We start from the raw sequence: 23,895 nt of genomic DNA on the forward strand, positions 1-23,895 counted from the left end.
TGGGGAAATCCAATTTCTTACTGATACAGGAAATAGAAGAACGAAAAAAGGAGGTATGGAATAATAATTAAATGATTGCTTGAGTTTTATACTAAACTTTGAGACATGCATCTCTGTAATATTCTGAAGATGAAAGCCTTTCTTTTGTTCCAAGTAAAAGCACAGAAGAAAGGTAGGGGTGTAACTCATTTACAAAGCTATAAGAAAAGAAATGTTATCATTTGGAGCCTGCCCACAAACCCTGACAATATCAATGATGCCATGTTTTGCTTGTAGAGAGGAACCTAGCACAACTTTCCTATGAGAGGCTCTACTAGTGTCTGACTGAGACAGACACATATACTTACAGCAAACAACTGGACTGAAGTCAGTGACCCCATGGATGAGTCAGGAGAAGGGTTGAGGGAGGAGCTGAAGGCAATTGCAACCCTGTAATTAGGATAACAGTACCAATTAAACCAGACTCCTCAGTGTTCCCAGAGTCTATGTCACAAACCAAAGAGCATACATAGGCTGGTCCTTGTCCCCATAGCACATATGATGTAACAGAGAACTGCCTTGTCTAGCCTCAATGGGAGAGGATGCTCTTTATTCTATAGAGACTTCATGCCTGAGGGAAGGGTAGTTTGAGAGAGGAAATGTGGGGATAGTGGGTAGGAAAGTACCCTCTCATTTCTCTCTCTCTCTCTCTCTCTCTCTCTCTCTCTCTCTCTCTCTCTGTATACATACACACGCACATACACACACACACATATACATATGTGTGCATGTGTGTAGATATAGTTAGATAGATCTAGATCTAGATCTATCTATCTATCTCTATCTATCATCTCTATCTATCTATCTATCTATCTATCTATCTATCTATCTATCTATCTATCTATCTATCATCTTTCTATCTAGAAAGAGAGATAGAGAATTAATGTAATCACAGTTGTAATGATGGGGGATTACAAATAAGAACAGTGCAGAAAACCTTAACAATTTCCTTCTACTACATAAAACAGATCCATCCAGGCACCGATCTCCTTAAGCTGACCCCCTGTGGTAAGCTTCTACTGAAATTAGTTCCAAGTTTTAAGTTGTTCAGATAGTCTAGCTCCACCTGTTCATGAAGATCCATATATCAACTCCTGCTTAGACAACCTGAGAACTCCTAAATTTGTGCTTTACTTGTGTAAATATATTGCAAAGAAAAGCCCTTGGGTAAGGCTGCTCAAAATATTAAATCATATGTTTTTAACTTCTGTATGTTCCTCTTTCTTCATTTCTCTTTTCCTTCTCTATATTTATTGCACAATACATCTATTAATGCCAGGTTTTGATATCAATGACACATTCCATGAGACATGAAAACGTCTTACTTTGATATTTACTACTATTGTACTTCCATTGCTGCTTGTGATTTTAGTTTTTGGTACTGTATATCAATTGACCATTAGCTTTTATGTTAAATTCTTTCCCTATCAGATGTTCCATAAGAAACAAAAAACCTGGACAGATTAAATTACAGGTTACACAGGAGAAAACCAGATAAAATGTGATATATAGAATTAAAAACAAGTTTTGTGATTGCCTTCATCAATTCAGACAAAGCTGTGCAACTACATGAATGCCTATGATATATAAATAATTAGTTGAACAGAATGTTTATGAAAGAGATAGTGTTCTGTCAGTGGGAGATTAACTTTCAAAGAATGACAAGGAAATCAGTGGGTGAATTTCTTTCAATGGAAGTATGAAATACTTATTTTTTTCTTTTACCACAGAGAGGCAATTGATTTTCTAATACTCTCATTACTTGGCTAACCATAGAAAAAGGATGCACAGAGAAGGAACACAAAACAACTTTAAAAACTAATATTTGCCAAAGTGCAATGACAATTTATCCTTAAATATGTAACATAGATTGGAAAAGATGACTCTCTTTGATCCATGTTGGATCAAGAATAATAACAAATAAGTCTGCCAGTGAAATTTTTCTTTGTGGGCTGGTGAGATGGCTCAGTGGGTAAGAGCACCCGACTGCTTTTCCCAAGGTCCAGAGTTCAAATCCCAGCAACCACATGGTGGCTCACAACTATCCCCAACAAGATCTGATACCCTCTTCTGGAGTGTCTGAAGACAGCTACAGTGTACTTACATATAATAAATAAATAAATCTTTAAAAAATTTTTTCTTTGTTCTGAGAGAGCTTTATGCAACAAGTATGATGATAATTTGTGAAAAATCCTACAACTCAGAGATGATAGTATCAGTGTGCCAGTTAAGAACTGTTCCTACCTTTGCAAATATTGTAGCTCTGAGGTGAAAATACCCTGGCAGTTGGTAACCAAAGCATACCAGAAAGTCACAGTACATATCAAAACTGACACAAGGGATTTCTTGAAAGCGAAAGACCTAGGAGGATGATTGGCCCTGTTGATGATAGAACAAGCAGAGAACTGAATGGAAAACAGGGATTATATAAGTTTTCTTGGAAGCAGAGCTTTCTGGAAATTTTCATAAAGGGAATTAGTGAATTTTTCAATTCCAAAGCTTAGGCTTTTTCCTCTTTAGTGCTGTGGTAGGTTCTGTCTGTTATTTTAGGTAAAGTGTTCTATGGGTGAAACATGGTGTTCGGAGGTCATTAAGGACACAAACTGGACACTTGTGTGTGCCTCAAGCAGTTTACGATTCTTTTTATTATTAATAAACAATAAGGGGTGGGAAGGGGTGATTGTTATCATTTAACTATTTCCTGATAAATTTTTCTCCTCTGAAACCTCGTGTGACAAGTTCTCACATTTATTCCCAGGGAAAAACCAACAGGTTGGATGCCTGTAGTAAGTCTAGAAAAAACAAAGAACTGAATAGAATAGAAGATGGGTTTATATTAAGTATGTTGGGGTCAGGACTTTCTGAAAACTTCCAGCATTTCAAGTTCAGAGCTTGTTCTTTTACTCAGTAGGGCAGGGGTCTGGATCCTACTGTTAGTGTAGTTACAGTGTTCTCTGTGTGGAGCCTGGTAGTTTGAGATCATCAGAGCCAGGGCCTGGATAGTTGTGTGCCTCAAGGGACTTAGAACTATAGCAGTTCTTCACAATGAATGTAGCAAGCAGCAAATCCCTGTCCTCTTTCAGAAATTTATTCTGAAAGTGAATCATCCCCACTGAAGATGATGTAGGACTCCAAGGCTCACAAATAAACCTGCCATATCTTAGTGCAGAATCAGTAGCTTCAGAGACACACATGCACCTCTGTTATACAGGAAACAGGATTTAGTGGCTTAAAACCGTAATACTGTAAATCAAACAAACCATTTCTACTTCCCATTGTTTCTGTCTCCTGAATATTTCTTTTTCTTGAGCATCTCATAGGCAGGTTTTGGTTAAGCTCAGAACCAGTTGAGTCCTGTACTAGAGCCAGGAACTTGACTGGTAAACAACCCCCAATACCAACAATTTTATTGGCTCTTCTTGTATATGATTGGAGGAGTTTCTGCATGCCAAAATGAATAGCTTATAAATGAGTCAGCAAAGAGGTCTCAAATATGAAGACAAATTAAAAGCTTGGTGATCACAATCTGAAATGCTAATCCATCTATCTGTTCCCCCCTCCCACTTCCGAGCAAATAGAAAGTGGAAGAAGGAGAAATTACTGTTTATCCTGAGCTCTATTTTCAAATAATAGTAGAGTAAAACACCTACTAGTACCTGATTGCTGATCATGTATCTGGAGTCTCCACATGAATAGATCCGAGAAAGAGAAAGAGAGAGAGAGAGAGAGAGAGAGAGAGAGAGAGAGAGAGAGAGAGAGAGAGAGAGAGAGATGCATCAATTTTTCTCTGCAATTTTCTAATTGTGACTCTGGGAAGCCAAGTGAAACTGGCTTTTGATTATTTGTGATATCACTGTGCCAATTTCCAAAATTTCCATGATTACAAGAATGAATTATACAATTATATAACACAGTTAACACCATTATAATGTCCTCCAATAGACTGCTTGTACTTTAAAAACAAGTGATGGGTCTGGTGGGTCCAATCTTTTTGCCATAAATATATCCAATTAAAACAGAATATCCCTCAGTGAAACAATGATAAAAAAGGAATTTAAGGTGTTTATTTTATAAAAGAATTCACACACACACACATACACACACTATATATATATATATATATATATATATATATATATATATATATATGCCAATTCTTTATTTGTATATGCAGTTTCATGTTGCACAGATGTGTCCATTCTTGGGAAAACATATATTATTATATATTATAATTTATCTTGATAAGATAGTTTATGCAATATATTACTTGAATAGTTTTTGTTTGAACAAATATTTCCAGATCCCTATCATTTAATATCTACACCCACAATACTAGTAATATTATTCCATCAAACTTCATACAATTTCTCAATTTTTAAAAACAACTGTTTATTTAAGCCCTCTCCTAGTACATGGATATTAGACAATCTATATCCACAAACTTTGGAATGCCAGGTTCTCATTGGGATATGTACATCCTACTTCATGCCAGCCATAGGTATAGAAAGCCAAGAAACTTTAACAGCAAATACAAGGCCAGCACAGTTTCAAAACAGACAGAAATACTAGTACCAAGATGGGAAAGTAGACACACCAAGATACAATTTGTACTTGATACCTGCTATGTAGAAATGCAAAATTCATTCTTTTCCAATGGAGTGCTACTGCTTATATCATCCTCATCCAGGGCAGAATCTAAAGATGGGAACAGAGAAAACAGATCCATTTTTATTTGGTATTTGATTCATTTTATTTTGGTACTTTTTTTTGCTTAGTTGCATGATTAATTTGGTATCTTTTGTGATTTTGTTTTTATTGTTGGAGGGTTAAGACTAACAACCCAGGGTGGATGAAATTTTATTGGTAGGGAGACAGGAAAACCAGGGAGTAGTTGGAAAAGCAGAAAGACGGCAATTAAAATGTATGAAAACCATCAAATAATAATTAGAAAATGAAGTTATATAGTAAAAATAAAATCAAAACCATCAAATAGAAAGAAAAGTTTTTATCCTATTATATTGTAAATGTGACCAAAATATGTAGGAATAGCTAAACATATATAAAGCACTCATGTAAAGTATACATTAATACAAGTAATGACAAAGGACTACAGGACCATTTCAACATTCAGTAATAAAATAAAAAATAAAAATTTTTGAAAATCCCTAGCCACTCTCATGATTTGAAAAAATAATTCAAATAATAGTTATAAAAATGAAATTACATGAACAAAAGTGAAAAAACTAATATATATATAGATCCTACATACCTCAGTATATCTGCCATTTTAAAAATTACCTGATATACATTCTTGCCATTTCCATCACACATTATCTCAAATGCTATTTTCAGGGTAGTCATTAGGTAAAATAAATACTAAGAATTTTTTTAATCAAATATCAGATAATGTACATGTTTTTTAAAGCATAGTGTGACATAAATAAGAGACGAGACAAAACTAATGGATTGGAAATGGGACTGGAATCAATTGGGGAATAGGAGAAGAGAGGAGACTGTAGAAGTACAAACAGGAAGTAACAGCTAGAGTTAGGAGAGTGAATTGTGGGAAGGAATACAAGAGAAACAGCTAAAAATAAGGGGGCATTAAAGGGATATTGGAGTTATATTAAGGAAACATAATACAATACAAATTTTATAAATTATGTATATGTGTATGTGACAGAGACAGAGAGACAGAAACAGAGAGATAGAGAGATAGACAGAGCGAGAGAGACAATGACAGAAACAGAGAGAGCTAAACAAAATCACCAAATAATTAGTCTCAATAGGACGTCACTTGTGAACAAATAAAGCTTTCTGTGCTAATCTTGGTTTACATTTAATTGAGTTATGGGCCAAAATGGCTCTCATAAGTAGGACAGAAATTTCCAGACAACCCCAGTTGTTACCAAGACTCTAGGGTTCTCCCCCCAAACTCACAGAAAGGCCCTATTGTTGATGACAGTACTTCCTGTCTGTCTTTGTATCAATACCATACAGTTTTTATCAGTATTGATCTGTAATATGGCTGAGTTCAGAGATAGTGATTCCTCCAGAATTTATTTTATTGTTGAGAAGAGTTTCCGATACACATGGTTTTTTGTTATTCCAAAGGAATTTGAGAATTGTTCTTTCTAACTCTATGAAAAATTGAGTTAGAAATTTAATGGGGGATTGCACTGAATCTATAGATTTCTTTTGGTAAAATGGCCATTTTTACTATGTTAATCCTTCCAATCCATGAGCATGGGAGATCTTTTCAACTTCTGAGAATTTCTTCCATTTCTTTCTTCATAGACTTGAAGTTCTTGTCATACAGATCTTTCATTTTCTTTGTTAGAGTCACACAAAGATATTTCATATTATTTGTGACTATTGTAAATTGTGTTGTTTCCTCAATTTCTTTCTCAGTCTATATATCTTTTATGTAGAGGAAGGTTACTGACTTGTTCACGTTAATTTTATATCCAGCCTCTTTGATGAAGTTGTTTATCATGTTAAGGAGTTCTCTGGTGAAATTTTTTGGGTCGCTTATATATTTTCTCATATCATGTGCAAAAAGTGATATTTTGATTTCTTTTCTAATTTGTATCTCTTTGTCCCCCCTTTGTTGTGTGATTGTTCTAGCTAGGACTTTAAATAGTATATTGAATACGAAGGGAGAGAGTGGGCAGCCTTGTCTAATTCCTGATTTTAGTGGGATTTCTTCAAGTTTCTCTCCATTTAGTTTGATGTTGGCTAATGGTTTGCTTTATATGCTTTTATTATGTTTAGGTACAGGCTTTGAATTCCTGATCTTTCCAAGGCTTTTGCCATTAAGTGGTGTTGAATTTTGTCAAATGCTTTCTCAGCATTTAAGGACTTGATCCTGTGGGTTTTTTTTTGTTGTTGTTGTATTTGTTTTTGTTTTTTGTTTTTTCTTTTGTTTTTTTTTTTTTGTTTTTCTATTGAGCTTGTTTATATAGTGGATTACTTTGATGGATTTTTGTATATTGTACAATCCCTGCATCAGAGGGATGGAACTTACTTGATTGCGGTGAATGGTTGTTTCGATGTATTCTTGGATTCAGTTTGTGACAATTTTATTGAGTATTTTCCCATCAATATTGATAAGGGAAATTGGTCTGAAGTTCTGTTTCTTTGTTGGGTCTTTGTGTGGTTTAGGTGTGAGTATTTGTGGCTTCACAGAACAAAATTGTTAAGTGTTCCTTCTGTTTCAATTTTGTGGAAGAGGTTGAAGAATATTGGTATGAGGCCTTCTTTGAAGGTCTGATAGAATTCTGCACTAAATCCATCTTGTCCTTGGCTTTTGTTGGTTGGGAGAGTTTTAATGACTGCTGATATTTCTTTAGGGTTTAAGGGATGGTCTAGATGGTTTATTTGCTCCCGATTTAACTTTAGCACCTGGTATCTGTCTAGAAAATTGTCTACTTCATACATATTTTCCACTTATTTTGAATATAGACTTTTCTAGTAGGATCTGATGACTTTTTGAATTTCCTCGGCTTCTTTTGTTATGTCTCCCTTTTCATTTCTCATTTGGTTAATTTGGATACTGTGATTTGGAGTCCTCGGATTATATTGGCTAAGGGTTTATCTGTCTTGTTAATTGTCACAAAGAACCAGTTCCTGTTTTTTGTTTTATGTTTTTGTTTTGTTTTTGTTTGTTTGTTTGTTTTGATTTGTTGTATCATTCTTTTTGTTTCTACTTGGTTGTTTTCAGTCCTGAGTTTGATTATTTTTTGCCATCTAGATGGATACAGTTTCATGGTCTTATTTTTGTGTAGTTTGATTTTTTTTTGTTGTTGTTCTTTGGTTTTATTTTCTAGTATTTTGTTTTGAAAGTGGTTTTATTTCCCTGATTTTGAGGACTTTGTTTTTTGATTAGATTTTTAAAACATTTTTTTCCCAAAGAGCATAAAATTAGGTATGAAGTGGAAAAATATCTGAAGGACTGGGTGTAATGGTATAATATAATTGAATACTTGAATTAAATATTGTTTTATATAATAGGAATATCTTTCACTGTTTAAATAACTTGCTGTAATTTTGAAAGCATGGCAATTAGTAAATAGAGCTAAATAAATAGATCTAAAGGTGATTTTAGCAAAGCTGTAATGATTGAGAAAATATAAATTTTGATTCAATTTTATACTTAATCAAACATGAAAGTCCATAATGAAGAGATTTTATAATACTACTAGCTAAGTGTGGTAATCTGTATCTGCAATGACTTTAAGATGCTGAGAGAAAATATCATTTCAGTAATGAATCTGGTCTCAGATGGCAGCACAATGAGACTCTGTATCAGACATATATAATATGCATTAAAAACAACATTGGGGTAAATACAACATATGCATTCCTTAAACTACAAAGTATCTGTTAATAAATATTTCATAGATAAGCTTAAAGTAAGTGATGAGAGATTTTGCAAAGAATGGTGTGCTGATTAATGTTCAACATCCATAATCATCAGAGAAATGTAAATCAGAATGATTCTGAAATTCAATATTATACCAGTCAAAATGTATAAGATAGAAATACCATGTGATTGCACATGCTGGTAAGGATGCACAGCATGGAGAACCTTCCTCCATTGTTGGTGGGAGCACAAACTCATATATCCAATTTGGAAATCTGTTTGATAGTCAGTCTCTCAGCATTCTGAGAATAGTTCTATTCAAGAACCAGCTATACCACTCCTGGGACTATATGCAAAAGATAGCACACTATACCACAGGACTACATCTCACATATGTTCATTATACATCATTCATAGTAGCCAGAAACTGGAAACAACCTAGATGCCCCTCAACCGAAGAATGGATAAAGAAAATATGTCGCATGTACACAAATAATATTATTATGCTATTAAAAACAAAGACATCATGGATTTTGCAGGGAAATGGCTAGAACTTGAGAAAAACAACCTGAGTGGGGTAACCCAGAGCCAGAAAGACATATGGTATATATTCATTTGTGAGTGGAAATAAGCCATAAAATTTGGGACATATATGTACAATCCATAGACCCCAAAACCTGAGCAAAATAGAAATCCAAAGGCAGTATGCACAAATCTCCCTCACAACTGAATAGTCATCAGAGGTAGATAGAGAGACAGAACTGGGTAGAAAAAGTGGTGACAGTGGGACCAGGAATGGTGATCAGGTTTTTGAAGATGGGGGGTGAAAGAGGGCTGGGAATGAGAATGGAAACAAGTGGAAGGACAACTCTGTTGACTAGCTGGGAGACCTGGGATGGGAGATGATATAGGGAGTACAGGAGGGTAGCATTAGCTGAGATTCCTACCAGACGGGAACATATAGACTGAATCGGTCACCTCCTGTAGCATGGCAGGATGTCTACTGTGTGGAGTATGACATTAATTCTCCCATAAAGTGAAAGGGGGGGGGTATAGGGAACTTTCGGGATAGCATTTGAAATGTAAATAAAGAAAATACCTAATTTAAAAAAAAAGAAAAAAATGGGAAAAAAAGTCTTCAACACAAAATTTGCCTTGCCTGTAAAATGTGCTGGGACAAAAATGGAGCAGAGAATGAGAAAACAGCCATCTGATGACTGCCCCAACTTGAGATCAATCTCATGTGAAAGAGCCATCCTGACATTGTTAACGATACTTGCAGAGAGGAAACTAGCATGATTGTATCCTGAGAGGCTTCAGCCAGCAGCTGATGGAGACCAACACAGAAACCAACATTCAATAGTAAACTATTAAGGGAGTCTCGTGGAAGAGTGGGAGATAGAAGTGAGCAAGACAGAGTGGTCAATGCCACCACAAGAAGACTCAAACTTCTCGCTCACCTGGGACCACGTGGATTCACAGAGCCTGAGCTACCAAAGAGGGACCATGCAGACGGTAGACCTAGACTCTCTACACATTTGTAGCAAATGTGAGCTTGACCTTCATGTGGGTCCCCTAAGAAGTGGAGTGGGGGCTGTGTTTGTCTCTGTTCCCTGTCATTTGACCCCTGTTGCCTACCTGGCCACCCTGGTTGTGCCTCAGTGGGAGATGATATACTAGACCTGTTGGAATTAAATGCCTCAGGGTGGGGTTGTAGCCAAGGAGGGCACTGCTTCTCCTAACAAAATGTTTGGAGGGTGGGGAGGAGGGCTTGTAATGGTTGGAGTAGTTATAGAGGAGGGATGAAGCTATCATCAGGGTGTAAAAAAATAAATAAAAATAAAAAAGAATCGCATGCACTTCTTCCAGGACAGATAACATATGAAACCTGAAAAAATGGAAATAGCATATTCAATATAAAAATAAACTAGTTAATGAAGTGTTTCCATATAGTTCAGGAATAAATATATTAAAATTGCAAGAAAAACCTTTAACCATTGACATTATATATAGGTGACCATATTTGATCTATTAAAAGTTTCACATTAAAATATTTCTTCTTAAATTTTCTTTTAGTTTTATGCAAAATTGCCTTATGCTAAGAGCATAAGATTTTTTTCCAAATTCCTTTGTCTGATATCTGTGTCTATATTTAGAGTTGTATTGTTGTACATGGAATGTTAGAAGAGTAAGTAAGTTTTTTGTTGATCTGGCTCTTGTACTTATAACCGGTATAAATACCTCAACTATTAAAATAGTACATCCGTTTTATTTCATGTGGCAACTACATTCATATACCAGAGACTAGTTTATAATTCTCTGGTAGAAAAACAAGTTTTTAGTACTGACAGTACTAGGTTTTATTAGCACTTTATACGAGTTTTTAAAGTAAGTTGCCCCTTAGCAGACTATACTAGGTATAATATTAATAATTCATTTTAAATGCTTTCATTATGAAATCCTGTATTCATAAGAAATTGTTAAAAGAGCCGGGCGGTGGTGACGCACACCTTTAATCCCAGCACTTGGGAGGCAGAGGCAGGCGGATTTCTGAGTTCGAGGCCAGCCTCGTCTACAAAGTGAATTCCAGGACAGCCAGGGCTGTACAGAGAAACCCTGTCTCGAAAAACCAAAAAAATAAAAAAATAATAAAAAAATAAATTGTTAAAAGAAGAAATTCCAATAATTTAAAGATGACAACAAACACATTTTAAAAATTATTAAAAATACCCACATACATCTTAAATGTCCTGTTTATTTCACTAGAGTCTTAGTATTATGACTAAGCCCCAAATTCAAAAATCTATTTAGAGTTTAGATCTATACTCCTTCAAAGCACATGTAATTTAGATTTGGTACTTTGGCCAAACAATTTAAAATTCATGAAGAAATCCATAACAGTCAACTTTGAAAGAGCATTCTAAAATTACAATTGAATTGAGAGTTTTATAAGTACTTTCTTTATTTGAAATGATTATAACTATTATATTCTCTATTGTTATACGCATAATATATTGTTATAAGCTTAACTTCATTAGAACAGAATTCACTCCTCAAAAACCTGCAATTAAATCAAGGGTAGTGGTATGTGTCTTTAAAATCCTAGTACAAAAAGATTTAATGTAATGTGCATCTCTGTGAGTTTGAAGCCAGTTCAAACTACATATGGAGTGCTATATCTTAAGCAATATTTAAAAAGATCTAACTATACATCATATGTGTAGAAGTATATGTGCATGTTCTTGTTCATGTGTGCATGACTGTGAGGTGTGAAAATTGATACATAGTGGAAAGAGGTCAAGAATACACGTCTTGCTCATTCAAGTTCTCACATATATTTTGAGACAGAATGTATCATTAAATTCAGATGACTATAAACTTAGATCATTAAATGTAATAGACTAGCTAGCCCATGCTAATATTACAGATAGACAATGACCTGTCATTTTTTTATTTGTTTATACACCTGAAGTTTGAAAGAACCCAAACGTAAATCCTTCTGCTCAAATGAATGCATATTATAGACTAAGTCAACTCCTCATTTTGAGCACATATATAAATTAAAATAAAATAAATTATATATTTTTATCTTTATATACTTATATATGAAGATACTATACTCTAGTTGTAAGAAATGTAAACCTTTTTTATTTTATTTATTTATTTATTTATTTATTTTATTACATATTTTCTTCATTTACATTTCAAATGCTATCCTGCTCCCATTTCTTATTTTAAATGTAAGGATAAATGTCATATCTACATGAATAAATCTAAGTACACATTTCTCCAAAGAAAATTATATATATGCAAATATATATTTATATATATGTAAATATATGTGTAATATATACACACATACATATAAACACACACACACATATTATATATGTGTGTGTGTGTGTGTGTGTGTGTGTGTGTGTGTGTGTGTTTTGTTGTGTGGATAACAAATGTAAATTGGGTTTCCCACTAAGACAGTAAAAAATTAATTGTAAATGGTTGCCATAAAGTAAACTTAACCTTAGAAAATATTTTCAACTGACAAAATATCTTTGTAAGGTAGTCCTTACAGCATTAAGCAAAAACAATATTTGGCCAATATATATAGCCACAGAAGTAATGATTGAAAAATATATTACAATTAACACAATTACATAACTTTGAAATATACACTACAAAGTTTAGTATGGGCAAAATAGAAAGCTCAATTTTGTCTGATAATGTAGACAAAGGTAGGTCATGGAGAGGAAATCCTGAACACAGGACTAGATAGATTTCACATATCCCATGGGAGATATAGTACACTTAGCACCTCTGTTTTTCCTCAGTTTTACTATGCAGCTTCAGTTTTGTTCATTCTCTTTTTCTCATAAATTATGCATCCATGGAAAAATTACACTAATTGCAATAACTACTACGAATATGAAAGTCAAAGAAAACTAGTAACAATTTAAAAATATTAGAAAACCATGTGCTTACTTTTATTAAGTATAGATATATAAAACAATAAAATAATTGATTTTAAAAGCATACAATTGAGACGGAAATATCAACATAGGTATATGACATGCAAACGTATTGTAAATATAAAAAAAGTGTCTTACCTACGCGAGTAATTCTTTGAGTACACATTTCTCCAAAGAAGCTATACAAGTATACAAATAGAAAATAAAGAACATATCAACATGCTTAGTCTCATGAAAGCATAAATCTAAACAATCTTAGCATATACTCATGACTCTAATAGCCATACTGTTGAGTGGAGAAAAATATTTTTGAAATAATTTTCAAATGAGCAATAGATCAAAGAAGGTAGAATTGGCAACTTAATTTACTATATATTCTGTATATGGTATTTGCACGACTTTGAAGGATTTCTGATATCTTTTACTTATTTTATTTGAAATTCATGTTTGAGTATTATAATTAACAACATTACCACCTCATCACACTCTTCAAATAAACATAGACCAGTCACTCATTATTTCTTCGTCTTCTTTTCCTCCTGGTGTTCCTGATCCTCCTGTTCCTTCTGGTCCTTCTGCTCTTCCTGATCTTCATGTTCCTCCTGCTCCTCCTTTTTTTTCCTCCTCCTCTCCTTCTGCTGCTGTTGTTGCTCTTGTTGCTGCTCTTGCTGTTCCTCCTGGTGCTGCTGCTTCTGTATTTTTAAATGTGAAATATAGTTAATAGGAATACAAGATCTTAAAACGTCAAAAAATTAAAAATGCAAACATCATTTGTTTCTCTGTTAAGGATTCCAGATGAATATCTTTGAAGAAGTTTCTTAGAAATTCAGATCAGCATGTTGCCATTTAGTTCCATATGTTAGTTTATATGTTTGACTGCATTGTTTCTTTACTAGAAAACAAATATATCTCTCTTTTAGGAAATGCAACAGTAATTTCTAGAAAAATAAAACTCAAAATGTAATCCACAGTTATGTAAGACATAAATTTAATTTTCTCTTCAAAAGAAAACAATATGTTACAATATACACTTGCAAAAATGATAAATCTTTACCTGACAGGAGGCATAGGAAGATTTCTATAAATCTAAAACTAATTCATAATAATAATAAAAAACTAGTTATAATTTATTCTCTCGCTGTCTCTGTCTCTCTCACATATTTATCGTCAGGCTAGCCCTGATTATTAAATCTTGGTGAATATAAACTCAATACCAACGATTCAAAGCCATATATATATATATATATATATATATATATATATATATATAAATTTTATTGGATTCTTCATGGCTTCTAAATTGGGTATTGGCATTAGTCCCACTATCTACTCCCTGACATTTTGTGAGGATCAAGTTTCATGTTTTGGGTTTTTTTTGTTGTTGTTGTTTTTGTTTTGTTTTGTTTTGGAGGGGTGTGATAAAACATGTAAAAAAATATTGTATTTTGTCTCTTTCTAGGGAACTTATCATGAGGTAACAGTTGACTTACCAGAAGAGTTGAGTGAAAATCTTGAAGAAAGTTCAAAAAGGAGAGCTTGAGAACACTCATGTTTGGACTCCTAGTTCTTCCTTTCTTTCTGTTAAACTCATATTCAAATGAATGTTTATGCAGTATAAAATGATCCGTATTCATAATATCATTAACATAGTTTTACTGATAGTATAGTGACAGTCTGATAAAAGTTTTAAGAGTATGAATCACTAGATAGGAAAAAAAATTAATTGTATTTTTAATAATATTATTTTAAATATTTTGTCATATTTCCTTCCTACATGAACCACACTCTGTCCCTATGTTCCCTTTATTTCAGGCCCTCCATAATGGTGAAGATCATCTGAACACCAGTGATTGAAGAACCGAAGTTTTATTACTGTAAATTCAAGGATACTATTTAAAACAATGAAATTTCATTATGATATCCTTCAAGGCAAAGAAGTGTATCAGAAGAGGTTGATTCATCCACAAGCAAAATCTTTACAGTCTTGTGAAATCTGGGCACTTGTTTTCGCAGGACCAGCAATAAAGACAAAGATCAAGACTAAAAAAGAATTTAATGGACTGAGTCTAGGGCTCTTACATCTAGGAGAATGGTTTCTGAACTTCCTAGTGCTTTGGGACATTAATATAGATCCTCGCGTGCAGGTGATCCACAACCATGGAAATATTTAGTCACTACTTCATATATATATTTATTATAATGTATCTGTTATTAATTATATCTGATAAGGAACTTCCCAAAAAGGTTGCAAAAATAGTCTAAGAAATGCTGAATCCAGATAATGGTGACTCTAGAGAGATGCAATTTAGAGTACATTAGATTTTGGAAAAAACAAAACAAAACAAAACAACCAAAGGTCTTTCATTTGGTTCATGCAGTGTAAGAATTTCGGCTGTCAAGTTTCCGCTCAGTATAAGCCAAAAGTTCATAATTAACAGTAGGAATAGTTTGTGGCGTGTCAATAGTATTCTATCTAGCTAATATTTCAAGATGAGGGACTCAGTTACTATATAGACTGTTCCTCAGATGTCCTGTAGCATAAAACATGCTGTAATAAAGGTTTACTAGGGCTTCAGCCATACAGTGGTCCTGAGCTATGAGTAGTACAAATAATGAAGAATACTTCTTCATGCTTGGGTAAAATTGTTTAATGACTTGTTAAAAATTAAATATTGGAAAATGTTGTAATTTGTGAAAAATGTTATTTTATTTCTACAGAGTGATGCATCAACGATTTGATTGGATGCATTTTGATAAGTGTTGGGGTACCTAAAATCACAGTGTTATGTCTCCATATGTGGCTTTATAAAAATAAAAAAAGAAAAGTAAGATTTTTGAGCAGTTTGTTTTTAGTTTCAAACAACACTGGTTTTGTCTTTTTTTGTTGTAACCACATGATGTGCTGTGATACTAGCAAAATGTCATGATGTACTTTAAGTGGTTTATATGTGAGGTTATCCATATCTTGTCAACAAGTAGAGCATAATGTTTCTCTTACATCAAGTAGTGAACATTAGATGTAAGCATATAACCTGAAATAACTACATGGTATAGAATAGTTAAATGCATCATGGGCTGGGGGAAAATTATACAAGAACACAGCTAAAATGATGTAAATGTTAAACATGATACAGAATTTTTTTCTGGTAAAGAAGAAGACAATACTGAGGATAAGAAGGGTTCAAAATAAGGAACACAGAGAATGACTGTGAAAGCCATTGGTAAACCTTATTTTATTTTTATTTAAATTATACATCACATATATGTAAGATTGTGTGCATGTCCATGTAAATAATCTAAATTATCTTATGTTAATTATTGATATAATGTACTCAAGTAGTAGAATAATCTAAAACATATTTTTCTTAATATATAAAGTCCCTTGTATGTAGATGCTGGTAAGAAGACTGCAAGATTTTTGCAAATTAATATAGTATACTGCCCAATTATTTTGTTTTCTTCATGAAATCCAATTACTAAATACAGTACACACTTTGTGCATCATATTTGTAGGGTTTGAACAGAAAAAGACCTAGATACCTACTATATGGGCATCCCCTCCCATAACTCCAAATATGCTATGCAAGCTTCAAATAGAGAAAAACATCTAAAATATTCCTGCCCTGCTGAAAAATCAGTTAGCTGCAATGTCAAGAAAGTTAAGATTTGTCAATGATGCATTATTGGCATAGTATCCAAGGTCTGAGAAGCAGCTATGTAAATGGACATAAAGTCAACAAAATATTCCTGTATGCCACAGTAAACATAGAAATCTGTCCATGCATATGAGGGTAATGGATTAAATAATAACAAAAATCCCTTTCTAGTATAATATACCTACAGCAGCATATTTCCCAACAACTGTTATAAACTATTATAAATGGGTAATCCTAATCAAGTAGCTTTTTTATAATGATTAGTTGTATCATAAAATACAGAGAAAAATTAAATGATTTGTGTCAACATAGTCCTACACTACAATTCAGAGAACATTCTAAGTGTGGAAGAATAATTCAAGAGCTAAGTGAATAAAGCCTGTTGGATGACATGCCATGTATATGTGGAAAAACTTCTTAACATATTGCCCTTATTAAAAATATGCAGGATGGGAGCTACATTCAAGGTATAAAGTGAATAAATAAATAAATAAATAAATAATGCAATGTATTTACCTTAGGCTTCAGCGATGTTGCTCTTTGCAATTACCTAAATGACTGAATTTATTACTTGACAGGTACTTGCCAGGCCGTGGATACTACCACTATCTTCATAATACCTAAGAAATGAATTAACATTTGGCTAGATACCAGCAATTGGTAGATATACAATGTGGAATACTGCTATTCAATTGGACAAAAATGAAATTTTCAATTAAACAAATAGGAATATAAAAAATTATATTGAAAGAGGTAACAGAGACCCCAAAAGAGTAGATATAAAAATATTTCTCTCAACTGAAGCTTTTAGGTCCAACAGGTCATACTGGGTACATAGCCTAGAGTTAAATTCAGGAACTGGAAATTAGTAAGGAAACATTTTCTGTATGAATGGCAGGGAGAAAAATACCTTGGAGAATTTAGGTTTATAAGCAATCTGTTGTGGAGAATGGGAAGAAAGCAGGACATTAATTAGAGAAAGTTATAAGAGGTAAATACAGATAAAAGGATGTAAAGTTATAGAAGGATGTCTGCAAACCTTAGCAGTAATCATATTAAGTAAATTCCTAAAACTATCTATAGTAAAGTCATTATATAGATCAACATATAAATTTCAAAGTTATTTTTTATCTTGGTTAAAAATGTTCGTTCAAACATGTTGGAGACCAGGTTGAGAAAACCCAGGCATCCTACATCCCAGGCATCCCACAGTCTAGGCATTCACTTTCTTCTTCATCTAACTTCTGCCTTTTATCTCTGACCCCAAGCCTGCAAACCCAAACCCCACATTTGTATCTCCTTCCCACCTATTGGCTCTTTGAACCTTTATCAATCATAAAAAACTTGGATTTAAAGTCTATCAGCATCTACATGTAGACTATCTCCTCCCTAGGACATCCTCTAATGGGGACACAAAATTAGCATTAGGATACAAGCAGCATTATGTCAACCCACTACAACTTTGCTAGTTTTTTCTAAACTTGGTCCACTTATATAGTTGTTCACCTAGATATGATAATGAATATTAAACACCTCCATTAAAACAAAACAAAAGAAACAGACAAACAAACAAAAAAAACAGCCAAGCAATGTTCTCTCAGGCAGCTACCAATGATACTTCTTCCCAGCTGTGGAACTCATAGGGCAGATAGTAAACATGTATCAACTGGTTTTGTAACTGAATTCAGCATGGAAAAGATTGCCTGTGATTTAATGTATAGATTTCCTCTGTCCTGTAGGCCTTATATGAATGGTATGTCTTACTAGCTTGCATAATATTCTCACATACTAATGCCATTATTAATCTTAACTAAAATTTGAGTAACTTCATGTAAACATTTATCACTCAAATTAAACTCCCTCTCAACACTGTTTCAGTTGTTTGACTTATTCCCCACCTCAAGGATAACATTAATTCTCTTTGAAAAATTGTCTTTGGTTTGTAAGTATCAAAAAATACCTCAGTGCTGCTAAATAAAATTATTTTCTTTGTAAAAGACATAAATAATATCTCAAACTGCGCTTAATGCCAAACCAACTTAAAATTTCACCAAAATTTGCTCCGAGGAACTAATGAGGTTATTGGGCTTATTTACAAAACAAAGGTAATGGGCTATTTACTGGATAATTAAATCTCCAACAACAAAACTACACCAGAAAATATTTCTTTAGTAGAGATAAAGGCTTTCAAGTATGTATATTTATGGAAACTGCCTCCACTACCATTTCCTGACAGTTATATGCTATAACTCTTGCAGGCAATCTTATTTTAGGGAAGACTTGCATAAAGCAGCTGTGAGTATGAAGCTAGACAATCATATAATCATCTACTTACACTGAATGATCTTCTATGTGGCCATAAAAATAGCTAAGAATCTAAGCTTCGATGATCTTCATAAGTTGACACAGATAAACTCAACAACATGTTAGTGTTATGACTTAGACAAAAGGCCTGTGTAACACAGAAAATTGCAGAAATTCCAGGGAAACTATGAGTTATAATTTGAAAGGTAGGATTTTTCTCCTCACATGTTTGTATTTGGTGCTTATCACATTCCTGTATGGACACCAGAAGAGCAGTTTAGGGGTCTTTCTGAGAGACAACACATGCAGTTTCAATCGTCAAACTTGTATCCAGGCACATGATAAAGAAAAAGATAACATAAACTAATAACCTGCAACTCACTGGTCCTTTCAAGTTTACTCCTCAAGATTTCACAAGTAGTATGCCTGTATTCAGGCAGTTGCAATTTGCTTACAACTCTTTAGGTTTCAGAATTAATTGTTTGTTAATTTCAAAATATGCTATTATATTTTATTACACAAACTTGAGTACAAAGGTCAGATCAAGTTGTAACTGTACCTTCATTAGTCACTTTAAGTTAAAATTTCCACAGGGACATGTTTTTTGAGAGGATATGTCTAAATTGCAGGGAGAGTTGACAGTTCCTTTGACAGTGAAGATAGAAAGTTTCATCTATAGCATGACCTACAGACATTTTAAAGTATTCTATATACAGGTATGATATCAATGATTTCTCACCATTGGAAAAGCCCTCACTATACCTACTAGATAGAATAGAGTTAAGCTTTGAGAGAGGTTTTAAGTAAAAACATAGTATGAGGAACAGGAACAAATTGAAACTAGATATTTCACATCACACCTGAAGAAAGAAATCAAGAAATTAGAAAAACAATCTGTCTTGGTGATCAGAATAATGAAGTCTTACTTCATAGATACAGTTTTTTTAACCTCTTCTCAACCCCATGATACCTCAAGACTGAACATTTGTAACTAGGACCTGATATATCCAACTTTTGCTTTCTGGGCATGTTCTGCAAACGATTTATTTATCCAATTGCCATAATTTTAAATAATTTACAATCTTTCATGTGCTTTATAAGAATTATCATTTAAAAATAATAAAGTTAGTAAACAAACTATAAATGAGGAATATGTGTTGTATTATCTCAATATTCTGAAATAAGAAATAATACCATAATTTCCTTTATTATCTTAATAATATTGGGATGATCATCGTGTTTAGGAAACAGAATTGAAAAATGAAAATAAAATGTTAAATAGTGCATTATGGGACAAAATAAAAAGCATACAACATAGGGAAAATGAACATTCTATGCCACTTAAATGTTTAAAATGGTGGATTGTGTAAAATTATGAGAAAGAGAGAATAAGAATGAAGATCCCATGAGACCCTAAAATTTCAATCTCTCACTCAAGCATGCTAAATATTACTTTTTATTCTGGAAGGAGATTGTCTTGCACCTGACTGCTAGCTGATACAAATTAACATGGTATATGTTTATATAGCCATTATGGTGTTAGAGTAACAAGGCTGGGCAAACAACTAAGATTCCCTTGGAATATTAAAAGAAGTTTATTTTCCCTTAGACTGACTGTTCTTTTGCTGCCAAAGAACCTAGAACTTAGTGTATTTTGTTAAGTTTTCTGTGACTTAGCTACTTCCCTAATATCTATAGCTATTTTTCTTATAATTTTCTTCACTTCTCCAAAATTATCATGAGGAACTCTGAAACCTAGTGGATTGCTTATTTATTTATTTATTTATTTATTTATTTATTTATTTATTTATTTTGGCAAGGGGAGTTAAGTTCTTTTTACAAACAATTAAGGTGGAGAAATGCTTCTACAGTCAATGGGTTCATGTAAGTGTCAGGACATTTATATGGGCATAGCTGTCATCTCCTAGGCAGTCTAGGTATACAGTCTCTACTTTTGCTGTACCATTTTCCTCCCTCAGAGGATATGCTTCACTTCCCATTTTAAACCCACATCAAAGTAAAGGCACACAATTCCAACAATGCACCAGCAGCATTGCAGTGACAAGGTATTAGTCACCATTAACATGCTTTGTTTTCTGAACTCTTGAAGGACACAAAGGACTAGCTACTAGCTACCCTGTGATTGCTCAGTAAAGACTGAAATCCCCTCAGGCATGTAAGTATACAACAAAGTCCTTTCCTGCTAATGCACTCAAGCCAACTCTTCTTGAATTTCAGGTCTTATTCACCTTGAAATCCAAGCACAGTTTTCTCAATAATTTTCAGTACATCAGAAACACTCAAGACAATATCTGGCTGAAAATCAGTGTGATAATTTCTCTTTGGTCAGGCAGCCTAGATTTTGTGACCTATATTTATCTGTTTACAGGACACATATCAGGAATTGAGGGATTGCTAAAAGGGAATTAAAAAGAAGAGTGACTGTCCACATTGCAATTCCCTGGTATATCAAGGAGGAATCTGCTTTTACCAGAAAGTTTATTTTTCCCAGGCATATGACTTTTTCTAGTTTATACAGGAGAAATCTCTAAACATAAAATATGAAATCTCACAACTTCTTGGGAACATAATAATCCTATTCTCTTTAGTATTGGAGTAGGTGAAAACAGACTGTTAATTCCAACTATACTCATCACTGTAATGTTGTTCCCCTCAATCAGGAGCTGCTCTGAAGAATGTAGGACAGTCACTTCCAGACCAAAGTATTTCTCCTTAATTGCTATTCATGTACATTACCTTAAGTAGAGAACTTCTAAAATCATGAGAGAAAACCCCCAAGAAAATACATTAGCAAGAGTAGAAATCTGGATTAATTTTGAAATAATTTCATGGGAAGGACACAAGACTAAGCCTTGAATAAAATGAAATATAAAAGGTTTTCCATTAATGAATGTAACTAGAAAATATTATCCTGAGTAAAGTAACCCTGTCACAGAAGAATACACATAGTATGTACTCACTGATAAGTGGATATTAGGATGAAAACTTGAAATGCTCATGATCTGACTCACTCAAGAAGAAGGAAATCCAAACAGTAGGTCCTTCAGTCCTACTTAGAAAGGGGAACAAAATAATCACAGGAGGTAGAGAGAGGGAGGGACTTGGGAGGGAGAGGGGAAAGGGAGGGGGAATAGGAGGCAGGAACAGGTGTGGGAGGAAATGGAGGAGATATATAGAGGGTCAGTAAATTGAAAAGTGGTGTGCAGCAGTGGGGCATTGGGAACTTGGGGTAGCTACAAGAAAGTCCCAGATGCCAGGAAAGCAAGAGTTTCCCAGGACCCAATGATATTACAGCTGAAATATTGAACAATGGGGAGAGAGAATCTGTAGAGACCATATCCAGAAGTTAAGCAAGGTCCCTGATTAAGAGATGGGACCAAAATTGCTCCTGTCTAAAGGAAATATAGGAAAAAGGGTTGAGCAGAAACTGAATAATAGGTCAGTCAGGGACTGCCCCACTTGAGGATCCATCCTTTATGTAGCCACCAAATCCAGACTATTCTGGATGCCAAGAAGTGCTTGATTACAGGATCCTGATATAGCTGTCTCATGAGAGGCTCTGCCAGAAGCTGACCAATATAGATGCAGATGCTTGCAGCCACCCATCAGCCTGAGCCCAGGGACAACAATGGAGGAGTTAGGGGAAGAAGTGGAAGATCTAAAAGGTTTTGCAACCCCATAGGAAGAATAACAGTATTAACCAAACATACACCCCAAAGCTCCAAAGGAATAAACCACCAACCAAAAATTTCACATGGAGGGACCCATAGCTCCAGCTGCATATGCAGCAGAAGATGGAATCAATGGGAAGAGAGGCCCTTTGTCTTATGATTGTTTGAGGCACCAGAATAGGGGCCTGCTAGGACTGTGAGGTAGGAGTGAGTGTGTGGGTAGTGAGGCACCATCATAGAAGCAGGGGTGGGGGATGCAATAGGGGGTTTCCTGAGGGGAAATGTGGAAAAGGGATAATATTTAAAATGTAAATAAATAAAATGACCAAGAAAAATATTTAAAAATGGAAGAAAATCCCTAAGAAATGTAATTAGGGTATTTAGTCGTCTAGATGAAACCCAAAATAGTTTCTTGAGAAGGATAAAATACTAAGCCCTGAATATAATTAAATATAAAATGTTTTCCATGATTGATTAGAGATGCAATGGCAGCAAAGTAAGATTTAATGATATTTGGGTTAATTGGTACATAGGGTTCCTAGGTTCTCTAATTTTCCCCTTGTTCCTCTTTAGATACATGGTGATGGTCCTTCTCCTTATTTCTCTTAGAAATGTCATACAGGAATACGAATTTCTTAAGTCAATTAGCTAATTTCTACCTCAGCTATTCAAGTCTCCCTGATGCTGAAATTGCTGATATATCTGTATCAATCATCAGGACATTTAGAAGAAAGTTAGAATCTGGAACACAGGGAAGATAGAAATTCAGGAAAATGTACTTGGGAGGTAGGAAATGCCTTCTGTACTTGACACTTCTATTGCATATTGAACTCAAATCATCCTGCATAATAACTTCACAAAATCCAGTGAGTTAAGTATTCTAGCAAGGAAGGGTAGTCTCTGGATAATCCATCCTTTCATCTTAGCTCTAAATTTTGTCTCTGTACTTATATACTTTCATGGGTGATGAGTGTGTATTCTTCAAACTGTGTACAATATCATAGTCAAGTTACCAGACAAATGGTTTGTCTAAACATGCTAAATATGTAAATAGGCATTTCACTATAGTTCATGTAACCCTATGTATTTATCATAAATATTTCAAAACTTTCATTCTTAGTGAAATATAAATAGTAACAATGTGAAATATTCTATATAAATCTATACATGAATACATGTCATTTTAGTTTTAATCCAAAATGCATGATAATTACAAAAGGGTAGTCACATTAAGATAGATTTCTGGATAACATACCACCCCTAATCAAGTGGAGCTAGTGTATCTAGTTAAAATAATTTTTGTGATACTTCTTATTACTCCTTTAAAAATTTAAGGTTACATTTTCATACTGCATAGTATGATAAAATATAGT

At 33.9% G+C, this 23,895-nt stretch overlaps 1 long non-coding RNA gene across 2 annotated transcripts; it reads right to left on the reverse strand.

Moving 5' to 3' along the window:
* Window positions 1-352: 352 nt before the first annotated feature.
* Window positions 353-17,122, reverse strand: LOC115064550. Of its 2 annotated transcripts, none has more exons than XR_003844382.1 (6): window positions 17,043-17,122; window positions 13,347-13,562; window positions 13,009-13,049; window positions 4,658-4,734; window positions 3,696-3,721; window positions 353-429 (listed from the first exon to the last, which is right to left on the reverse strand). It is a non-coding gene; the product is annotated as an uncharacterized LOC115064550 (long non-coding RNA). The 2 variants fall into 2 exon arrangements; XR_003844380.1 differs by having other exon boundaries at window positions 13,344-13,562.
* Window positions 17,123-23,895: the final 6,773 nt, after the last annotated feature.

The sequence above is a fragment of the Mus pahari genome, chromosome 1 (assembly GCF_900095145.1).
Source record: "Mus pahari chromosome 1, PAHARI_EIJ_v1.1, whole genome shotgun sequence".
NCBI classification, from domain to species: Eukaryota; Metazoa; Chordata; class Mammalia; order Rodentia; family Muridae; genus Mus; species Mus pahari.